The following is a 21,661-nucleotide window of genomic DNA, read 5'->3' as shown; positions in this document are numbered from 1 at the left end:
AAGAATATACTACTCTTAAGATTAATCATGATAATCTTGTCATTGCTCAAGAATTTCTATCCAATGAGCCACATGATGCTACTAACAATATTGTTAAGATTGATATAGCTACATCATGTGATTATTTGATCATTGAGAGCATTGAGCAAAGTTCTAGTAGCAAGGGCAAGCAAGTGGTTGAGGCTGATGATTATGATGAGTTTGTCAAGCTCAAGAATGACAATGAAAAGCTCAAGAAAGATCTTGAAGAGATCAAAAGCCACAACACTATTGTGCTAGAAACTCTTGATCATGATAGTGATTTGACTCTTGAGAATGAGAAGCTCAAAGAAGAGAGCAAGAAGCTCAAGGAAGAGAAAAATAACGATGCTCTCAAGGAAGAGAACAAGAAGCTCAAGTTGGAGAAAGAGCATCTCAAGATTGGATTGAGCAAGTTCACAAGAGGCAAGCATCTTCAAAGTGAGCTACTAATGAACACTATCATGAAGATGGATAGAAGTGGCATTGGGTACTTGGCAAACCAAGAGAAGAAGGCTCAAGCTCAACGACAACACAAGTCAAAGCCAAAGCCAAAGAGATGTTGTGAGTGTGGATAAGAAGGCCACTTTGCCCATGAGTGCCAAACTCCACCACCACAACCCTTGCCCAAGCATGCTAGACCTTTTGCCTTCAATGCTCAGTACATGCTTAGAAAGGATTCTAGTGGAAAGATGAAAGTCATGTTCTTAGGACCTCCAAACAAGAATAGGCCTAAGAAAATTTGGGTTGCAAAGTCATTTGTTGAGAAGGTGAAGGGCCCTCAACAAGTTTGGGTTCCTAAAGCTTGATCTCTTGTGTGTAGGTGAACTACAAGACCGGTGGAAGTCATTGGGTTATTGATAGTGGTTGCACACAACATATGACCGGTGATCCTCGTATGTTCACCTCACTAGATGAAGAAGTAGATGGACAAGAAAGAATCACATTTGGAGATAATTCAAAGGGCAAGGTTAAAGGATTGGGAAAAGTGGCAATATCAAATGATCATTCTATCTCAAATGTGCTATATGTTGCTTCATTGAGCTTCAACTTGCTATCCGTTGGACAATTATGTGATCTTGGCTTCCAATGCTTGTTTATCGAGAAGGAAGTTGTTGTATCTAAGAAGGATGATGATCAAGTGATATTCAAAGGATTTAGATACAACAACCTATATCTAGTAGACTTCACCTCTAAAGATGCTAACTTGAAGATATGCCTATTCACCAAAACAACACTTGGGTGGCTATGGCATAGAAGACTTGCTCATGTTGGGATGAGTTCACTCAAGAAGCTAATGGAGAATGATTTGGTGAGAGTGTTGAAGTATGTGAAGTTTGAGAAGGACAAGCTTTGTAGTGCATGTCAAGCTGGCAAGCAAGTTGCAAATACTCATCCAACAAAAGCTTTCATGTCAACCACAAGAGTGCTAGAACTCCTTCACATGGACTTATTTGGACCAACAACATACAAGAGATTGGGAGGAAATCTTTATGGTCTTGTTATTGTTGATGACTATTCAAGATACACATGGGTATTCTTCCTTCATGACAAATCTGAAGTTGCATCTTGCTTCAAGAAGTTTGCCAAGAGAGCACAAAATGAGTTTGAAGTGAAGCTCAAAAAGATTAGAAGTGACAACGGTAAAGAATTTGACAACACAAACATAGAAGCCTATTGTGATGAAGTTGGGATCAAGCATCAGGTCTCCACAACATATACTCCTCAACAAAATGGTGTAGTTGAGAGAAAGAACCGGACATTGATCACTCTTGCAAGAACAATGCTAGATGAGTACAACACCCCCAAAGCTCTATGGGCGGAAGCTATCAACACCGCATGCTATGCATCCAACTGCCTATTCCTTCAAAAGTTCCTTGGCAAGACACCTTATGAGTTGCTCAATGGGAAGAAGTCGGACGTCTCCTTCTTTAGGGTGTTTGGTTGCAAATGCTACATCTACAAGAAGCGGCAACACCTAGGGACATTTCAAAGATGTTGTGATATTGGTTTTCTTGTTGGTTACTCATCAAAGTCCAAAGCATATAGAGTATTTAATCATGCCACTTGCTTGGTTGAAGAAACATATGATGTGGAATTTGATGAATCTAATGGCTCCCAAGGAGCACATGAGAATGTTGATGATGTAGGTGATGAACCTTTGAGGGAGGCTATGAAGAACATTCTAGTTGGAGACATCGAGCCTAAAGATGATGAAGATGATGTACAAGTAATTGATCCACCTTCTTCATCAAATGTGCCACAAGATGGTGATAAAGATGGGAGAGTAGAAAATGAAGACACTCATGTCTCCCATGATGAAATGGTGGTACAAGCACAAGATGTTGATGCTCCACAACCTCCTCCTCAAGTGGTCAATAGAAGAAACACACCTCTACTACAAGATCATCCACAAGATCTCATCATAGGGAGTCCATCAAAGGGTGTAATGACTCGCTCACAAAAACTTGCTTCATTTATTGCACATCACTCTTTTGTCTCTTGTTATGAGCTTACCAAGGTAGAAGAAGCTCTTCAAGATCCGGATTAGATAAATGCCATGCACGAAGAGTTGAACAACTTCACCTGCAATGAAGTTTGGACTCTTGAAGGGTGACCAAAAGGTGCAAGAGTCATTGGAACAAAGTGGGTGTTCTACAATAAGCAAGATGATCAAGGCGTTGTTGTGAGGAACAAGGCAAGACTAGTTGCAAAGGGGTTCTCTCAAGTTGAAGGTTTGGATTTGGGAGAGACCTTTGCACCGGTTGCAAGACTAGAAGCCATTCGTATCCTCCTTGCATATGCATCACATCATGACATGAAACTATATCAAATGGATGTGAAAAGTGCATTTTTAAATGGCTTTATTAATGAACTAGTCTATGTTGATCAACCTCCTGGGTTTGAAGACCCCAGATATCATAATCATGTTTATAGGTTGTCCAAGGCGTTATATGAGCTTAAGCAAGCCCCAAGAGCTTGGTATGAGCGCCTTCGGGACTTCCTCATTGAGAAGGGCTTCACCATTGGGAAGGTCGACACCATACTATTCACCAAGAAGCTTGATGGATATATCTTCATTTATCAAGTGTATGTTGATGATATTATCTTTGGATCATCAAATGAAGATTCTTGCAAAGAGTTTGGTGAATTGATGTCAAAGGAGTTCGAGATGTCAATGATTGGAGAGCTTACATTCTTTCTTGGTTTTCAAGTCAAGCAAATGAGAGAAGGGATTTTCATCTCTCAAGAGAAATATACAAATGATCTTCTCAAGAGATTCAAGATGGATGAATGTAAGCCAATCAAGACACCAATGCCAACTAATGGACATCTCGACCTAGAGAGGGAGGTAACACGGTTGATCAAACTCTCAACCTCTCCATGATTGGTAGCTTGTTATATTTAACCGCATCTAGGCCCGACATCATGTTTAGTGTGTGTATGTGTGCTAGATTTCAAGCTAATCCTAAGGAAACTCATTTGATTGCCATTAAAAGAATCCTTAGGTACCTTAAGCACACACCAAGCATTGGCCTTTGGTATCTCAAAGGAGCTATATTTGAATTAGTTGTCTATTCCGATTCGGATTATACCGGTTGCAAAGTTGATAGAAAAAGCACAACCGGAGGGTACCATTTGCTTGGTAGATCACTTGTGTCTTGGTCCTCCAAGAAACAAAATAGTGTGGCTTTGTCCACCGCCGAAGCGGAATACATTGCCACGGGTGTTTGTTGTGCACAAATTCTTTATATGAAACAAACTTTGCTAGACTATGGTGTAGTTCTAGAAAAAGTACCTCTTTTGTGCGACAATGAAAGTGCGGTAAAACTTGCAAATAATCCGGTTCAACACTCTCGCACTAAGCACATAGATATCCATCATCACTTTCTTAGAGATCATGTTGCAAAGAATGATATTTCATTAGAAGGTGTAAGGACCGAGGATCAATTGGCGGATATCTTCACTAAACCGCTAGATGAGGCGACTTTTCGTCGATTGCGGAATGAGCTCAATGTTCTTGATTTTAGTAACTTCACTAAAAAAGGAGCTTGTGTTGTCCCTTGCATTGCATTGTAATATACAACTTGTTTAATCTTTGGTAATGCATATAGGGCTTGTCTAACATGGTTAAGATAACCGCCATAAGCGAGTGAAGAAGCTTAACCTTGGATCAAACTTGACAAGCAGCTAGATTTACTTTCAAGTATTGCATTGCATATGCATGAATGTTGCTTTGTCGTTTATCTTCAATTGTCCTCTTATTGCCTATTTTCTTAAAAAGAATTATAGCCTAAGGCAAAATATTTTGAAAAATTTGAGGGTTTGAGAGAGGTCACTCACATCAGTCCTAATTGGTGTTTATTTGGATCTTATTGATGTTGGAACTTGATTGGGAATAGGCAGCACGAAGGACTTTGAAGATTTGCTAGAAAAAGAGTGACTGGACGTTGCACCGGACTCTAAAGTCCAGCGTCCGGTCAGTTCATAGGAGGTGAACCTGCTGCGATGGAGTGACCAGACTCTGTTGTTCAGCATCCGGTCAGATGGTGGTTCAGCGTTCGGTCGATCGAAGATGAAGGAGACAGCTTGCACTGGACTCTGGCTACGTCCGGTCGGTGTTCACCGGATGCGTCAGGTCGGATTCTAGGGGTTTTGGATCTCTCTAGAATCGACTAGATGCTGGGTGGCAGCGTCCAAACGCTGCCATCGGAGCATCCGGTCAGTAGATATCATGCGGTTTTAGGACTTTTTCTCCGTTTCCTTTTCTAAACCATCGGGGGCCACCATAAATCATGTCGTGCCGAGACCTAAAGCCACATACGCCATCATCGCCATCGCGCCTCCTTCACCCGGACCCTAGCTACTGAATCCATGCCAGTGCCACCACCCGCTACGCCACCTCCCATGCTGTCATGCTGCACCACTGCCTACCCACAACCACATCGCCATGCCCCGTTCGTGCCCGTGCCCACATGCCACCACGCCACACCGCGCCTTCTTGAGCCCGGGCGCCACCACACGCCCCGCGCCGCGCTGTCGTAGCTTGCTCGTGCCGAGCCCCAGCTGCCAGTAGCACTTTCGTGTCGTGCCCTAGCTCCACTCTGCTCCAGCATCCACGCACCAGCGCCACCACCAAACTCATCGGAACCCTACCTTCGCAGTGCCGACCCGGTGGTTCCCCGATTCATTCCTTTTCTTGTCGATTCGCCGATTCATCAGGTAGCAAGCCCTTGTTTTCAATTTCGTATCTATTTCTTGCTTTCTTAGGGTTTCATATCTCTAGATATATTGTATTTATTTGTATATCCTATCTATTCTATCATGTAGCGAGTCGGTGTGGTTGTGGTCCCTTTGGCAGTTGACAGTTCACTCGGGGCCAAACTCGCAAGTACGGATCGAGGCCAAGCCTCAGAAGTGACAGTTGGCAGTTGATTCTTGTCAGAGCAGTTGTTCTTTTCAGCTTCATTAGATGGCTCATGTCAAGAATGTTGGAGGAGGTCCTGGTGATGAGGATCCGAGGCCCCCGCCTCGCTAGCCTACAAATGCAAAAGGCAAGGCGACGAAGAAGCTAGCAACGAGGAAGCACAAGTACCTTGATGTAGATACAGCGAGAGCAACCACAGTTGCAGAGGCCATAGAGCACGCAGAGAGAGGAGGTGCTTGGAGTGGTGTTATTATTGTAGATCAGCTTTCTCCATCTACGAGGGCTGCACTTGAGCAGGTTGAGCGCCGTCATGGTGGTCTAGCTGAGACTGTCATGGTTGGAGGACGACGTGTTGCTATTCATGAGAGTCAACCTTAGGGGGAGTCACAGCAGCCACAGCCAGCAGAGCAGACTTAGGAGGGAGAGCAGGCACCTCAGCCATAGCTTCAACGCTCTGGTCGAACCCATGCTCCAATCACACTGAGGTCAGAGACACAACGGAGAGGTTCACATCCACCGCCTAGACCATAGGGTCCGCCTCTAGTGACTCACTTGGATTTGAGGGCCACCACGGCCAAGCAGGTTCAGCAGCTCAGATTTGTGGACTTTGAGCAGTGGTTCCCGCTGAGGAGAGATGACCGAGCTTCAGAGGGCTTCTACACACCACTGTAGGAAGACTTTTATAATGCATATCTTAACAGTGGGGTTGTATTCAGATCTCAGAGGGTGTGCAACATTAAGTCCATTGTTGCAGCAGCTAGAGAGCATATTTGCCCTTACCTAGCTTACCTACCAGGGCTGACAGATTTACTTGGATGGACAGGCTTATATTTTCTATCTTGGGTCCATTAGTTCTATGCTTCACTCTGGATTGACCTGTAGCACAGATTCATTCACTTTGCTTTTAGAGGTAGAGATTACAGGCTGATGAGCTCTAGGGTCAGAGAGATTCTCAGGCTTTAGGAGTAGCCAGTATGGCTTCATGAGGTTTGCTATGGACAGACAGCGCCCCTAGACACCCTCATGGAGGTATGGTGCCCCCTACAGATCTAGTCCGCTATTGCTTTATAGAGCCATTCAGTGAGGGGTCTAGCAGGACACCCACTGATCTTACTCCCACTGCTAGAGTCCTTGATGCTATTATGAGGAGGACATTGCTTTCGAGGATGGGGTATCACGAGGGCCTGACTCGCATACAGCTATGGCTACTGAACTCTCTGAGGTAGTAGACTGTGTTTGACATTTAGGATCTCCTTCTATCAGAGATGGAGGATACTATTGTAGAGGGGTTTAGGGGTCACATGCAGCTGCCATATGCTCACTGGATTACATTCCTGATCCACAGGGCAGTTACTGTGAGGCCACCTAAGATGCTGGCAGAGTATAGTGGTGCTACTACAGAGTTCCCTACATACAACATGACTCAAATGATCTGACATAGTGCAGTGAGGACACCTAGCCAACCGAACCGATGTCCATAGGTGCCAAAGACTACAGCTTAGTAGGATAAGACCATCAAGGGCATAGCAGCTATAGAGGAGGAGCAGCTTGATGCTCAATAGGAGGGGATGGTTGAGAGCGACCACAGCAACAGCTCAGATGAGGACAATAGGGATATCCCTCAGATGCCTCCACGATAACATGACCATGAGGCTGGTAGCTCCAGTTTAGCTCCACCTACGCCACAGACAGACCCCGCTCTACTTGCCATCCTTGAGCGGATGAGGTAGGATCAGGCTCGCTAGGCACAGGAGACCGCCGCTACTTTCGCATAGTTCTAGACTTAGCAAGATGAGTTCTAGCAATAGCAACAGGCGATCAGCAGCAGCAGCAGCAGCTTCTCATGTAGCAGTAGCTACTTGGGTTTATGCAGCATATTGTGATAGCTATTGGGCTCCACCGCCATAGCCTTCACCCCAGATTGGCCAGCCTACCACCACTTCTATGACTCCAGCTTTACAGCCTAGTGGGCTTCAGAGTCAGGGATAGCCACCAACACAGTTTGCTTCACCTACAGAGTAGGTGTCCTAGTGGTTTGCCTTGGCGGTGCTAGCCCCGCAGTTCACACCTCTTCAGACAGGCTTCACACCAGCTCAGACTTCCTCGCTGCTAGTGCCAGATACCTCAGTCTCCAGGAGCCTTAGAGCGACTTTTAGTGAGTTGACAGGGCAGCCTACTCCACCATATTTACATGTCCTAGGTCCTTCTATAGTTGCACCTATTACTAGGACTATAGAGATGCTCCCTTCTTCTGTTGATCATCAGAGCCACCTGCTTCAGTGATACCTGCACAGTCTACAGCCGCTCCAGTCCCTGATCCGACCCAGACCGCTTCTAGCATCCCTTCCAGCTACACAGGGTTAGACAGCTTAGAGCTTAGGGTCAGATGATGATGGCACACAGTTCCAACTTGCTCCTCTAGTATGTTAGACTTAGGGGGGAGCGACTACTTATCTAGGGGGAGCTTAGTTTATCTATTATATTTACACTTCTAGCTTGCTCCTCCAGTGTGTCTTTACTTTCATGCATCAAACTATATTTATGTGATAGTGATATCTACGTGATTGTGATATTTGACATGTGTGTTCTCTACTTTGAATCTTTTATATGTCATATCACTAGTGTTATGCTCTTTTGCTTTGCTTCCATGTTTTACTCCGATGCAAATGAGCTTTATTACTTGTACTCATGCTTATTTTATATCTTTTGAGTACATCATGTTGGCTTGGGTCATATAAGCTTGCCAAACTCCTTTGTTCTTATTGTCAAAAGCTTATATGAACCAAGCATGTTAAAAACCTCAACTCTCTCACAAGCTCAAGGTGGTATTGTCATCAATCACCAAAAAGGGGGAGATTGAAAGCATCTAGGCACCTAGTTGGGTTTCGGTGATTAATGACAATACGTGATTACTATAACTAACGTGTGTTTTGCAGAGGCAATTAAGTTAGGTCATGGTAATGGAGATCGATTGGGCTACATGGTGGTCATGCCCCTACGATGGAAATCATTTCGGTTTTCAAAGGATGGACGACAAGGTTAAGGATGGACTAGTTCTAAGTGTCGATTGGAGTTGAAGAGACACTTAGAGTAGTTTTGGACTTTGTTTTTCCTTTGGCCATACTATTAAGGGGGGTATGGATGGGTAGCTTGACCTAGGTGAGTCTAGTGAGTTAGGTGTGGTGCACACTTGCTAAATCTAGCACTAGGTAGCTCCTAAAAAACCCTTAGATCTATATGGATAAACAATAGAGAGAGGGGTACAAGAGTTTATATGGAACCACGCTCTAGACAAGATCGGGAATCCAAGCGAAGTTCTGCTTGCCTCCCTCTAGATCTAACCTAACTAGCTATGCTATGGAGATGGATGAGCTCTGAGGAGACTAGGGTTTCAGTCAGATGACTTGATGACTTCTGATTTCTGATCTCAAGATATGCCAGGGGAGGCTGGGGTCTGGATATATAGTCCTGGAGGAGCAAGTAAGCCCTTGGATCAAACCGACTTAAGCAATGGCCTAGATGCGTCCTCAAAGGCGGTGGGAGAGTCCACATTGAAGGGGACTGCCAGGTGGGCTAGGGGGAGGCTGACCGATCCACAGGTGGGGCCAACCCCACCTGGCAGGGTCTGCCACCTTCGGTGGGTTGCCTTCTGGAGTCTTCTAGATCCTTCCCACGTCGGTTCCGCGGTAAAATTCAGTATTTTCCTTTGATGATTAGGTCCTCCTTGATGGTTTTCTGGATAAATCCTCCTACAGTCATGAAATCACCAAAATTTGTGGAATTTATTAGTTTAGACCCCTAGACCTTTGTTGGTGATTCTATTTATGCCCTTATATGTGTTTAGTTGATGGTTTATATTGGTTGTTAACTACTGTCAACAACACCCCCAAGCTTACCTTTTGCTAGTCCCTTAGCAAAACCAAACTTAACTAGGAGTATAAAGAATTTAATAACATTGTAGCAACTCTTCAAAAGTACTTATGCATTCAAACAAGAATTCTCCTCCTGAGTAGAATAAACTGATTTGACTTTTAAACTTACCCATATTACCCTCAACCATGGGGCTTGTAGCCTTCACTTGTGTCTTGAGTAATTAAAAGATAGAACAATCCAGTCAAGCACTATGTCTCAAATTCTTTGCTCAACCAATATTCTAGAGTTTTTATAAGTTTTCAAAATAAAACTCAGAGCTCTTCATTGTATGACACTCTCAAGTCTCTCAATATATGTGGTATTTGTGGATCCTTACCAAGGCAATAGCAATGTTATGCCTTCCTTTCCCTATATCTAAAGCTTATTGGGGTTCATAGGTAGGGCGAAGACATAAAAGAGCATACTTGTAGTACATATATTGTAAAGTCAAACAATGGATCCAAAGAGAGTTAACTCATACAATCAAATCAAGATGTGCATGTGTGTGGATGTAAGGTGGATATGGTGGCTAATCCTAATTCTACTATGCTCCTTAAAAACATACCTCTCTTCTTAAAACTTGGAAACAACTTTGCAAGGACACAGGGCTATCTTATTCATCTCACTTCTCTTCTTTTTTTTCAGGTGGGCATCTAAGTACCCATTGTTTTAATAACTCGAACACTTGTCCATTTTTTTCATTTTTTTCAAATAACTTTTGCATAGCCCCCATGTCTCTTTCCTGCAACAAAACTTTTGAGAGATAGCAAAAAGAACTTGGAGCATTTATTTGATGGGTATCCTATATGGCATATTTTTGGTGTTTACTCCTAGTGTAGGAGCAAAACATTTTTGGTTGGAACTAGATGGAATGGCCTGTTGTTGTGCCTACCCCTAGTGTAGGAGTAGTGCATATGTGGGTGGTGTGTATGTGATCTTGATTTTAAGAGCATGACAAACCTCTCATAAGGCATCAACAAAGCTTGACTAAACTCAATGCAGAACAAGCAGCATATATGGATGGAGGTTTTTTCTAATCTAAATTTCATATATGGCTCTAGTAGGAATTTAAGCTTTGTCATATAGGAGCTAATCATGTAAGATTTTCATGTTTTTCAAAATATAAAACTCCAAAACATAGTATCGCTAGGAACAAGATAAATAGCAGCTCAGACTTTCTCATATCATATGTATCAATTACCTAGATTTAGATCCAGCATATGCTACCCACGAGTTTCAAGTTTAGAGTAAATTCTTATGTCAAAATAGTCGTATCCAAAACTCGGGAGAATTCATGGTTGAAAACTAGGTACTTGAAAGGAATCGCAACCGAGCAACTAGTCATCATTTCCATTGCAAGAGTCTACCCTCATAGTTCTTTTATTTAACTCCTAAACTCTAGACACATACTTTTTATTTTGTTTCTCCAATTTTAAAATCATACCTTAATACTATATAAAAGACAAATTTTTGTTTTGCTTTTGTTTGTTATTCATCTTTTTATGACTCTAATGAATTTATGGAAGACTCAAAAATAATAAAACTGAAAAGGGAAAGAAATACTTAGCTAGATACATGGGGGATGCCCCTTCCCCAAGCTTGATGTTGTCATGGTCTCTTCTTTCATCCTTCCATAAGTAGGGTTCCTTATGCAGCGGATGAGGGAACAGTTTGGGAATAGGTACTTCAGATGGATGGCTTTACTCTTGATCATCCTGCAAAATATTCCAACAAGAACACCAAAACTCGTGGAACAGATTAGGATAAGGGGTTAGCGGTCAGCCACTAGAGATTTATTGTCCTTGGAGATTTAGATAGATTCTCTAAAGTTCTAGCAGGATGTCTATTAGTATATTTTTGGGTTTTTTGATATGATGTAGAAAGTAAATATGCATGATATTTTTATTTTTATGCCACCACGGTGAATATTCCATTGGGCTTTTACACACCACAAATTTATCCACATGGGGCTTTATGATGCAATGATGTAATGCAGTAATGATACTATTTATTTTTCTTTTCTCTATGCAATATTAATGTAGAAAAGTAAATATGCTAAAGTAAAAATTAATTCATGTAATGCTAGAAAGTAAATATGGATAACTATCGATGTTACCTCACGGCCAGGGTTTGGATTTTTAAGTCCTCCGGACAGGACTCTTCACCTATCTTGATCAATCTTTGGGTGCATCTGTCAGTCCCAAAAATGGAGACCCTGATGGTTGCACCTCTTGTGAATCTGGTGATGATGTTACCTTCTCTTTCCATACCTACTTTGTCTGTGGATTTGAACTTGGCGGAGCAGGTTCATCCTCTCCAACTTCTTTAGGTTCCTTATACTCCTCCCACTCATTAATTGGACCTTGATTCTTCTACTTATGGGATCGATGTCTCCTCCTGGAGTGAGACTTCTTTGGCTATTCATGTGTAGTATAACTATTAAAATAACAGCATACCTTTTCTCCAAGGAATTGGAAGTGGACTTGTCCAGATCCGACGTAGATGATCGCATTGGTGGTGTTGAGGAACGACCTTCCAAGGATGATGGGTGTATCATCCTCTTCTTCACCCATGTATAGAACCATGATGTAACACCTAGGTGTTTGTCACCAGTTAAGCAATGGGTTTGAGCTCAAACATGACATGTTAAGTGGTGATGAAGGTGTCAAGATCAAATCTACAAGAGTGAGCTCCAACTTAAACTTGGACAACACACCCTTACTTACATGTGGAACCTTGTTAAGATTATGCAAGAGTAATGTTAAACATGCCTATTTCATGTACATTACCTCAACATGCATCCATCTTGACCATTGAAATAGTTTCATGAAGTTTGGAGCTAAAAAGTCACAGCAAATTCTCTTGCAAAAAAAACAATAATAAGCTAATTCTCTTCTAATGGAGCAGTTAATTAAGTCACAAACTTAGGAAAAATAAGAATTGCTAGCGGCATAGACGGTGGCATACAACGGTCTCTCATAACGTAGCTACACTTGCTCCTGTAAAGCACCCTAGCCCGAATATTTTCAGCTCGGGTCGCTCGGGGGCTCCATTAGGGTACAATATTCATTGTTTGATTGACCACATACAACAAAGTCCACCTACTCTTCTACAAAACTGACAACCAAGGCAAACATGTGGTGGAGGAGATTCTGGAGGAGGACATGCCGGTGAACCAGCACCGTTATTCAAAAATTCGAATTCATTTCTTGTTTCAGTCTGTCTGTACTAAGGATGATGGCCCGTATTTGGAGTTTCCCTAGGGTTGGTAAAGCGAAATGGGGGCCACCCTAGCCAGCTTGCAACAACTAGTTTGCAAGAATATAAATAAGTGAGTAGGGTGATTATACCGCCGTGTAGAGGAGTGAACCAATCACAAGATGAATATTAAATCAATCACCGGGAGACTTGTTTCTTGCATCCTGTCTTTGCGTGTTTAGACTTTGTGTTTCAAATGAACACATCAAATGCATGCTTTGCCACTGATATTGTTGTCTGTAACTCAATACTGGGGGAAAAATGAACAGCTGAAGAGATGAGGTCACCCTACCGTGGAATTGCATCAACAAACATTAGTAAGGAGATGAGTTTCCACGAGAAGGGATGGCGATGCAAGTAAGGCCTTATTAGTTGCCTCATTCAACATGAGCAATGACCGACCAGGGTTCGAAGGCCAGCCCATGAAGGGCTCAAGGCCGCCCCGCGTCAAACAGAGCTAGGGGAGAAAATATAGATGAGCCCCTCTCCAAATGGACTAAAACGAGCTACCACTTGAGACTCATCACCTAAGAGTACCATCGGGTGCGTCCAAAAGGATTTCTGAGCCTATGGTACGTTTGGCGCCAATCGTGCACCTATCTTGCACCGATACTAACAGTCTCCAAACGGTTCCATTGCGTGCGTCCAAAACAATTTCTGAGTCTATGGTATGTTCGGTGCAAACCGTGCACCTATCTTGCGTTAAGATTATACTATCTCCAAATGGACTAAAGCAAGCTACCACTTGAGCCTCGTCTATGTTTATACCGTGTATCAATGGTCAATTATGAGTAGAAGGTTCCATCAGAAATGATGAGTTACATTCTTGCTTGAATTTCACTATTAAGTGAATGAAATTATAGGTCATCAACCAAACCTTGATACCTTGCCCAAATGACTCTAATTGAACTCTACAACAAAAGTCATGAGGGTTCGTGTCGAGCAAAGGTCAAGAAAATGCCTCAATCGGTCAAAAACTCTAATTTAAGCTTTATCGTGATGCTATTTTGACCTGTGTTGACCAATCTCTTACATTGCTTGCATGGAGTTGCACCTTAAATAAAAGTTGAAGTTTGAGTGGAGTTGAATAAACTTTGTTTTTGGACCAAGAGCCAGATCAACTTGGAACTAAGTCAAACTAAGGCTTGAAAATTGAATCAGCTGTTATCTTAGGCTCCCAGAAATTTTAAGTCCCTGAAGTGACAGTAGCAAGTTAACTTCTTTATGACATTTTATCGTCCAAATTCATGTGGTAGCTCAGTTGGATTCCTTAAAATGAGTTGAAGTAACTTTCATGGTGAAAACAATAAATTAAATCTCATCAAATTTGGAGTTCATTTGGATCTTGAAAAATAGTTTCCAAAACAGCAAAAGTTTACTTTGTCACTTAACTGACATTGACAAGTCGGCATTCTGTGTTCTCCAAATTTTGTTAAGCAACTCGATTTGGTCCAAAGATAAAAGTTGGAGGCAATTTACTAGAGGAGAGTATACAAAAAGATGACACTCGTTTGACCTTGTCTTGACCATCGATTTTTGGATTTGATTAATCAGTGTCAACACGTTAACACTTGCAAATTGGATGCTAATTAACCTCTGTTTCAAAGCCCTAATGGTTGTGACCCCTTAATCAAGTTTGTAGACCATTAGGAGAGCTACAACTTTGCTTTAATCACCCACTCCAGAATATGCCTCAAAGGTTCCTAAAACTTGGCTCCAAAGTGGCCATGTTGTCGCCCACCTGATGCTCGGGAATGTGCCTCTAAGGGGGGAGCACGTGGCAGCCATGCGGGAGCTCACCCCACCATGGCTCTCCCTCTCCACTCCGCATGTCCCTACGACCTTGCCGCACGCCCTGCTACTCCAAAGCGTACACCCAAACCTCCCAACTCCTCCTCCCTCGCGCACGCCCTCGCCCTCCTCCGCTCTGCTGCCGTGGGCGCCATGGCCATGGCCGCCATTGCCGAGAGGCAGAGCTCCTCCCAACCACCGCCTTGCCCCTCTGCTACACCATGCCTTGCTACTTGCTCCACCCCGCCGCTTCCTTCTCCATCCTCCACCATGGCACGCCGCTTCCCTGGCCGTAGCAGTGGCCGAAGCCGACCTACAGCAGGCCACCGTCGTGGCTGGCGGGTAGCGCCCGTGGCTAGGCCAGAGCTAGCTATGGATGGTGGGGTGTGGGCCACGTGTAGGTGTGTCCAGCCTCCAACATGCTCCCGCACCTATTCCCCGCTGCCGACGGCAACCTCACCGGCAAGAAACCGACATCCCGAGCCCGTACTCTCCTCCATTCCCGTGAGGAAGAAGAAGAGAGGGAGAAAAATGGAAATAGAAATTCTTTGTTGGGTCCAGATGTGAATCTCATGACTCATATGAATAGTGCTCTTGTACTGCAAGTTGATTAGCGAAAATCCAGGGTTCCCGATGCGAAGTGGCCTTTTCTTTTCCTTTTTCCTTTTTCTCTTTTGCAGGAAATCATATGAACTTTGGAAAAAATCATTGTAAATCATAGAAAATCCTAAAATAGAAAATGAGTACTTTTTCGAATACTTGTGAAATTATCTATACAATGGATATATAATATGGCATGCTTTAGTTTAAAGTTTTTGTGTAAAAATCAATTTATGCAGTTAGGTTTTTAATACTAGTTATGTGTTTTCTTTTTCATAACTCATGTTCTTGTGCTCAAATAAATGTGAAATTTTTATGGTAGGCTACTGATATTATGTGTATACTATGGTAAAAATTTTAGGCTCATTGGATGTAGTATGAAGGAATTATTGATTTATCTTGTTTAGGATTTGATAAATAGCTTTAAATGGTTTTAAATAAGTTATAATTTTTATGATGAGGTAAAAATGGAAAATGTTGTTCCATTACCTTTTTGTGATGTTTTTGTGTCATGTTGATACATAATATGTCCATGCATTTATAGAAAATATTGAATTTCATATTTATCTTGCTCTCACATGATTTCTTGCAATTGCAATTTGTCCTTTTTGTAGTAATTAAATTACAAAACCTGAGCATATGAAATTTGTACAGTAATCATGTTTGGTCACCATATTTATCTCATAAAAATTTCAGCCCCAAACTAGTTGCTCTCATATATCACTAAAATATATGTATAGGATTATTAGGAGAAAGGGGTAATAGAAGCATAAATGTAGATGAAGCTTGAAAATGTAATTGGTGATGTTTGAGTGCTTGATGTTTCCATAATGTATTACTAGGTTTATTAGTGGTAGTTGAAGTTCGATGAATGGCTCATGTGTGTATGCTCTATGTAGCAAAACAAGTGAAACATCCAATTGTTATATTCTGAAATGGTTGCACGTACAGTTTTGGTTGTGCAATTAGTTTTGTGATGCAAATGACGTTTTCTGTGCATATGGTGAATACCAAAGTTGTAGGTAACTTCATAATATAGCCTGTGTTAAATTTTCATGACCATAGGCCTGATAATTTAGGAGCTATATATTTTATAATTTCCCTGTTAGGTTTTGCATGCTCTCTATACAGATCTGAATGATTGTGTTGTTTGACCCAACTAAGCTTTGAATCATATCTTGGAGTTAACAGAAGAAGTGAAGTGCTTTTCATGAGCTTTTCCAAACTGTTAAAGATCACCCATTTTGATGGTCTAAATCTCCAGTTATGAGCTTGTGAAGTGGAGTGATAGATTTTGTCCTAATCTAGACAAAGATATCTTCCTTGTGATGTTTGACCTGGTTAACTTTGGAATTATCTTATGGTGTTTATAACAAAGTTGTGCATGGTTTGCTAAGATTTCTAAAAAGTCTAGAACCACCTTGTTGTGAAGGATAGAACTCAACTTATTACTGTCTGAAGTTGCATGTCAGATTATGTCCATGTTTTGGATAGAATTGTTGCTTTGTGTGTTTAAGGCCAAATAACTGTTGAATCACCTAAATATGATAATAATAAAGTTATATATAACTTAATAAGATTTTTATAAAGTTAAGGATCATGCTTGTTGGATGATTAGAACCCTAGTTATGTATTTCTGAAGTTCATGTTAGTTTTCTGTCCTTATTGGCACAGACCTGAGATATTGGCATATTTGATCATATTAACCTGTGAATTAGCCTTTGGAATGAATAACAAAGTTTTAGATAATTTATTAGCTTTACATAAAGTCTAGGGTCACCCTTGTTGGATGCTTATATCTCCTGTTTATGGTTAAAATAAGTGATTATTGTGCTGCTGTCTAGATTTCTATACATGTGCTAGGTGATTGCTTTAGTTTGCTCTTGTTTTGACTAAACATGTTGTTTAGTTCTTGATCGATGCATGCATGCAATATCTAAACTTAAATTCACTTGTGTGTCATGCCTAATATGCTTGCTATCCCTCTATAATAGGTTGTGTGATGTTTAGTTAAATAACTCTAGGTGCCTATGTCTTGCATGATCTTATGTTTGCCTTGAATGCTATTATGCGATGCATCTCATATTACCATTCTTCATATTCATCCACTGGCATCTTGCATCTCATCTAGGTATGCTAGATGAACCACGTGAAGGATGTGATGTTGGAGCCAAACCCGAAGATGGTGTATGGTGGACCTATCCCAAAGATGGAAGGACTAAGCAAGTACCGAGATGGAAGATGCTCGCCAAGCGGGTGTCATCTAACAAACACTGACCTAATGTTAGATCACAAGCAAGCCCCGGAGCATTCTAAGTCTCCTATGTTTAAAAAATGTTACTTTGAGTATCTTTATATGTTTGATGCATTAAGTTATAGGAGTTGGATGCCAACACTTGTTGCATACCTATCTCTTCCTTGTCCGGTAAATGTACCCTGAATCCTATTTAGGTCCAGGAGCAAATCAATGCTTAGCCATGCTTAGATCGGTAAAGTCAGGTGATTTACTGTCATCTGCAAGACAGGATCGGTAAAGTCATGGTTGGCTATATTTGCTATCGTGGAAATAACCATGTGTTAATAATGAATGGAGACCGGGTGGGATGGGCATGGATGTCTTAGGTGTGGATCTATCCCCATTTGTGTCGGTTAAGGACCTATTCAATGTATGTCCTCATATCATATTAAACGCATGCCTATCACTTAGTTGACCGCATAACTCATTCCGATCACGAAGTCGAGTAGCTCAACTCAGGCCGGAAACCGGGAAGTGAAAGTGCGCACTTTGGTGGTAGTAAGGATGTGCGGAGAGCCATTGGTGTAAGTCCGAGGGCAGATTGACGTCCTGGCAAAGTGGATTCCCTAAGAGTGTGGCGCTGCTCGAGCCCACGAATTTAGTTCCTGAGTTGTACCAAAGGTGATCGAAGACTATCTTGGTGTAGGTATATTTGGGTTTGTGCTAGGAATAATTCCCTAGCTAGGTAGGAATCAATTCAAATCGCCGTCTCTCCTGGATAGTGAGAACTTGACTGAGCAGCGGCAATGTAGAGTAACTTAATGAAAACTTGATGGTTATGATGATGATACTCTCATTACTACACCGGCTATGGTTACAATTGCCTGTCACTAAATGATATTCCACATGTTTGGCACAGGTTAGTTGCTAATCTAAAGATGAATAGCTATAATTAACTTGGATACCGAATTATAAAATGTATAGCTTAACTAGTGGCTTTTATGCAAAATTTTGTCAAGCTAGCTCCACTTATAAAGCCTTGTATACTCGGTGTCACTTTATTTTTGGTTTATGATGGGTAAGTCTAGCTGAGTACATTCGAGTACTCAGGGTTTATCCCACCATGTTGCAGGTGAAGTTCTCGGCCTGCTGAAGATGGTGGCTAACCGCCGGTGGGCTCGGTGACTCTATATTTATTTCTCATCTATATGCTTTTATTAGAGGATGTATTTGAAACTTATATTAATGTAATCACAGAAAGCTATGTTGTTTTCCTTTAATTGGTTTCGAAACCCAAACTTGTATAATTATTTGTGAACTCATTTATAATATTATTCCCACTACAACACTATGTATGTGATGTGTATTTGCTTAATCACTCAATCTTGGTTATGATGTTGATTTTACCGAGGTCCTTCGTGACACTCAGTGGACTACCGGGTTTATATAAGTGAAAGTATGCACGCGTCAACATGCTAAACGGGGACAGCCATACTTGATGTTGTATAAATTGGGTGGTTCTATCACACATGAAGTCGGCAGGGGCAAACTGATCATGTATTCTTACCATGATATCCCTTGCTATCCCCTCCAAAAATCGAATTGATTGGTCCGCCATCTATAATTGCATATATGTAGAGAACAAAGGTTCATCACCAAATAAATATTCGTACGTTACCTTGGACGTTATGTTGACTCCTGATCCAATGTCATAGAAAGTCTTGTGGAAGATTTTTTGTCCAATGGTGCACTCAATCATGAGTACTCCTGGGTCATCCTTCTTAGCAAGGAACGTTGAAGCGAGGAGGTGGTTGTACTCAGATCGGAATGTGTTGATCATGTTGACTGATTCTTCTTGAGACTGCCTAGCTCTATTCTTCCTTCTCCTCCTGTTCTTCTTCTTGGTTGTTGGTGTGAGTTCGCACGGGTATGGCTTCTGCGGATGTCTAGGAGAGTGGTGAATACGATTCTTGAATGAGAACCTCTCCTTTCTATCATTGATTGTGAAGCAGATCTTTGCACTGTTCACGTAGATGATGGCCTTGGCAGTGCATAAGAAAGGACAACCCAAGATAATGGGTGCTTTTAGGTCTCCACCTATTTCCAAAACCACGAAGTCTATGGGAACATATGATTGCCTCACTCTAATGAGGTTGTCTTCAAGAACTCCCTTGGGATAACAGAGTGACTGATCTGCAAGCTACAAACGCATATTTGTGTACAACAAGGTATCTCCATTAATTTTATCATAGATTACCTTAGGCATAATGTTGACACTTGCCCCAAAGTCACAGACAGCTTCCTAGAAGATGTGAGGTCCAATGGCGATGGGGATAACAAGTCTCCCTAGATCGCTCTTCTTTTCTAGTAAGGTATAGTCTATCCACCTTCCCGTCGATGGTTGTATACAGTAATATGTTGCATTATGAATATCGATAAAATTTGTAGTTTCTAGATCTTCCAGTTGTCGTGGAATCTTACCTTTATTGGACTAAGGAACAAAAGCCGCCAGCTGAGCTATTTGTGATTCTAACATTTTATTAAAGCTATGCTGGTTCTTAATGGCAGAGGCAAAGATATCCATTCTATTATTTATGTTTTCTAAAATTTTATCATTGGAAGCTACCTTTCTAGATAATCCCTCCATAACTTTGGATTGGACAGCAATTAAGTCTCTCAAGGGTGTTTGAAAGTTATTGAAATTATTACCTTGATAGTTACCTTAATAGTTGGGCCTCTATTGCTGGTTCCATCCTTGATTCTCCTGAGGACGGAAGTAGTAGTTGTTGTTGTTATTTACAAAACTCACATCCTCATGGGTCTCAGGGAAGGTATTCCCTGAATGCCCAGTGCTTCCACAAACTTCACATGTCCTATGGGAGTCATGAATGTGCATGACCTCTTGCTTCTCATTGGCCCGATCTTCAAGCTTCTTCATTAGTAGGTCCATCTTGGCAGACAGCATGTCTACTTCCTTGAGTTGATGTATACCTCCTCCTCTCTTATGGGGTTGATCTCGTTCTTCATTCCAACCTTGGTTGGAGGCCATCTTCTCCACAAGAACTGTTGCATCTGGAATGGTGAGTGATAGGAATACACCTCCAACAGTAGCGTCCATCGTCTCACGGGAACTGTTGGTTAGCCCGTGGTAGAAAGTCTACAAGAGTAGCCAATTCTCCATCCCATGATGAGGACATTCTGCAATATAATCTTGAAAGCGTTCCCATGCCTCAGAGATAGACTCGTCATGATGTTGCTGAAAGCTAGAGATTCTACCATGCAGAGCATTGGTCTTGCATATGGGAAAGAACTTTACAAGAAAGGCAGTGGAGCAGTTGTCCCATGTTGTATTTCTATCTTTATTAGCGTAGATCCACTGCTTTGCCTTCACCAAAAGTGAGAATGGGAAAAGGTGAAGTAGTATGGCATCCTGGGTTACTCTTTTGATGGTGAAGGTGTTGCAGATCTCCAAGAAGTGTTGGAGATGTGCACCTGCATCTTCATGTGCCTTTCCATAGAACTGGTTGGCTTGCACCATGTTGATGAGTGCTGGCTTGAGCTCGAATCTGTTGTCTCTGACATTGACTGTCGATCTAGTTTGGATGTTGGCCATAGTTGGAGCAAAGAATTCACGGAGAGTCCTGTTGGCCATGGCTTCAAACTCTGGTGTTAAGCTTCTTCTTATATGGTTGTCTTCCGATTTCAAAGCTGGAGTCTTCTTGAGCTTAGCTCTAGTTCTCCTAATTAAAGCTTCTAGATTTTCAACATGGTTTGTCGGAAGGTCAAAACCGGTCATACATTATCCTACATAAGATACAAAAGTAGACAAAGCAAGGATAACTCTGCTTGAGCAAAGGTTAATGGTTATCTCGATCACATCAGTAAGTATAAGTTTATCAATACTTCCTTTGCTAGTTTCCTTCTCTGGCAACAGTGCCAAAAATACTTGTTGGCATTTCTTAGGATGCTACTAAAATAAAGTTCTATTTCCCAATCCTTAGCAACCCTAGAAATGTTAATGGTAGTTATTAACGTGTCACTTGGTTGAATTACGCAACCACCTATTATATAGCTATATCTCCTAACTTACTAAGTTGTCATCCCTAGTAATGATGTCAGAGAGATGTATTGGTGCTACATAGTATTACTACTAGAATAACACTAAGTAGTTCTTATTAATGCAAGTGACTAGAGAAAATATATAAATATAAATCTACGAAAGTATCTGCAAGCGCACAGATAATTATACCATTGTAGCATTTTACCCGAGAGTATTTTAGGTATCGTTGTTTATATTTTTACCATTGGGAAGGTCTAGCATGGATATGTATTGTTCAACTTATATTATTGAAGGAGAAAATAACCATAGCCATAACTCTACTCATAACAGGAACAAGTCATATAATAAGATGTAAATA

At 41.6% G+C, this 21,661-nt stretch overlaps 1 non-coding gene across 1 annotated transcript; it reads left to right on the top strand.

Annotated features, from left to right (window-relative positions):
• The first annotated feature begins 20,422 nt into the window (after positions 1–20,422).
• Positions 20,423–20,531, top strand: LOC136484668 (small nucleolar RNA R71). The gene has a single exon (XR_010766167.1). It is a non-coding gene; the product is annotated as a small nucleolar RNA R71 (small nucleolar RNA).
• The last annotated feature ends 1,130 nt before the right edge of the window (positions 20,532–21,661 follow it).

Source organism: Miscanthus floridulus, chromosome 9 (assembly GCF_019320115.1).
Source record: "Miscanthus floridulus cultivar M001 chromosome 9, ASM1932011v1, whole genome shotgun sequence".
Lineage (NCBI taxonomy): Eukaryota > Viridiplantae > Streptophyta > Magnoliopsida > Poales > Poaceae > Miscanthus > Miscanthus floridulus.
Note: the sequence above shows the minus strand (reverse complement) of the source record. Positions and strands in the feature narration are given on the sequence as shown.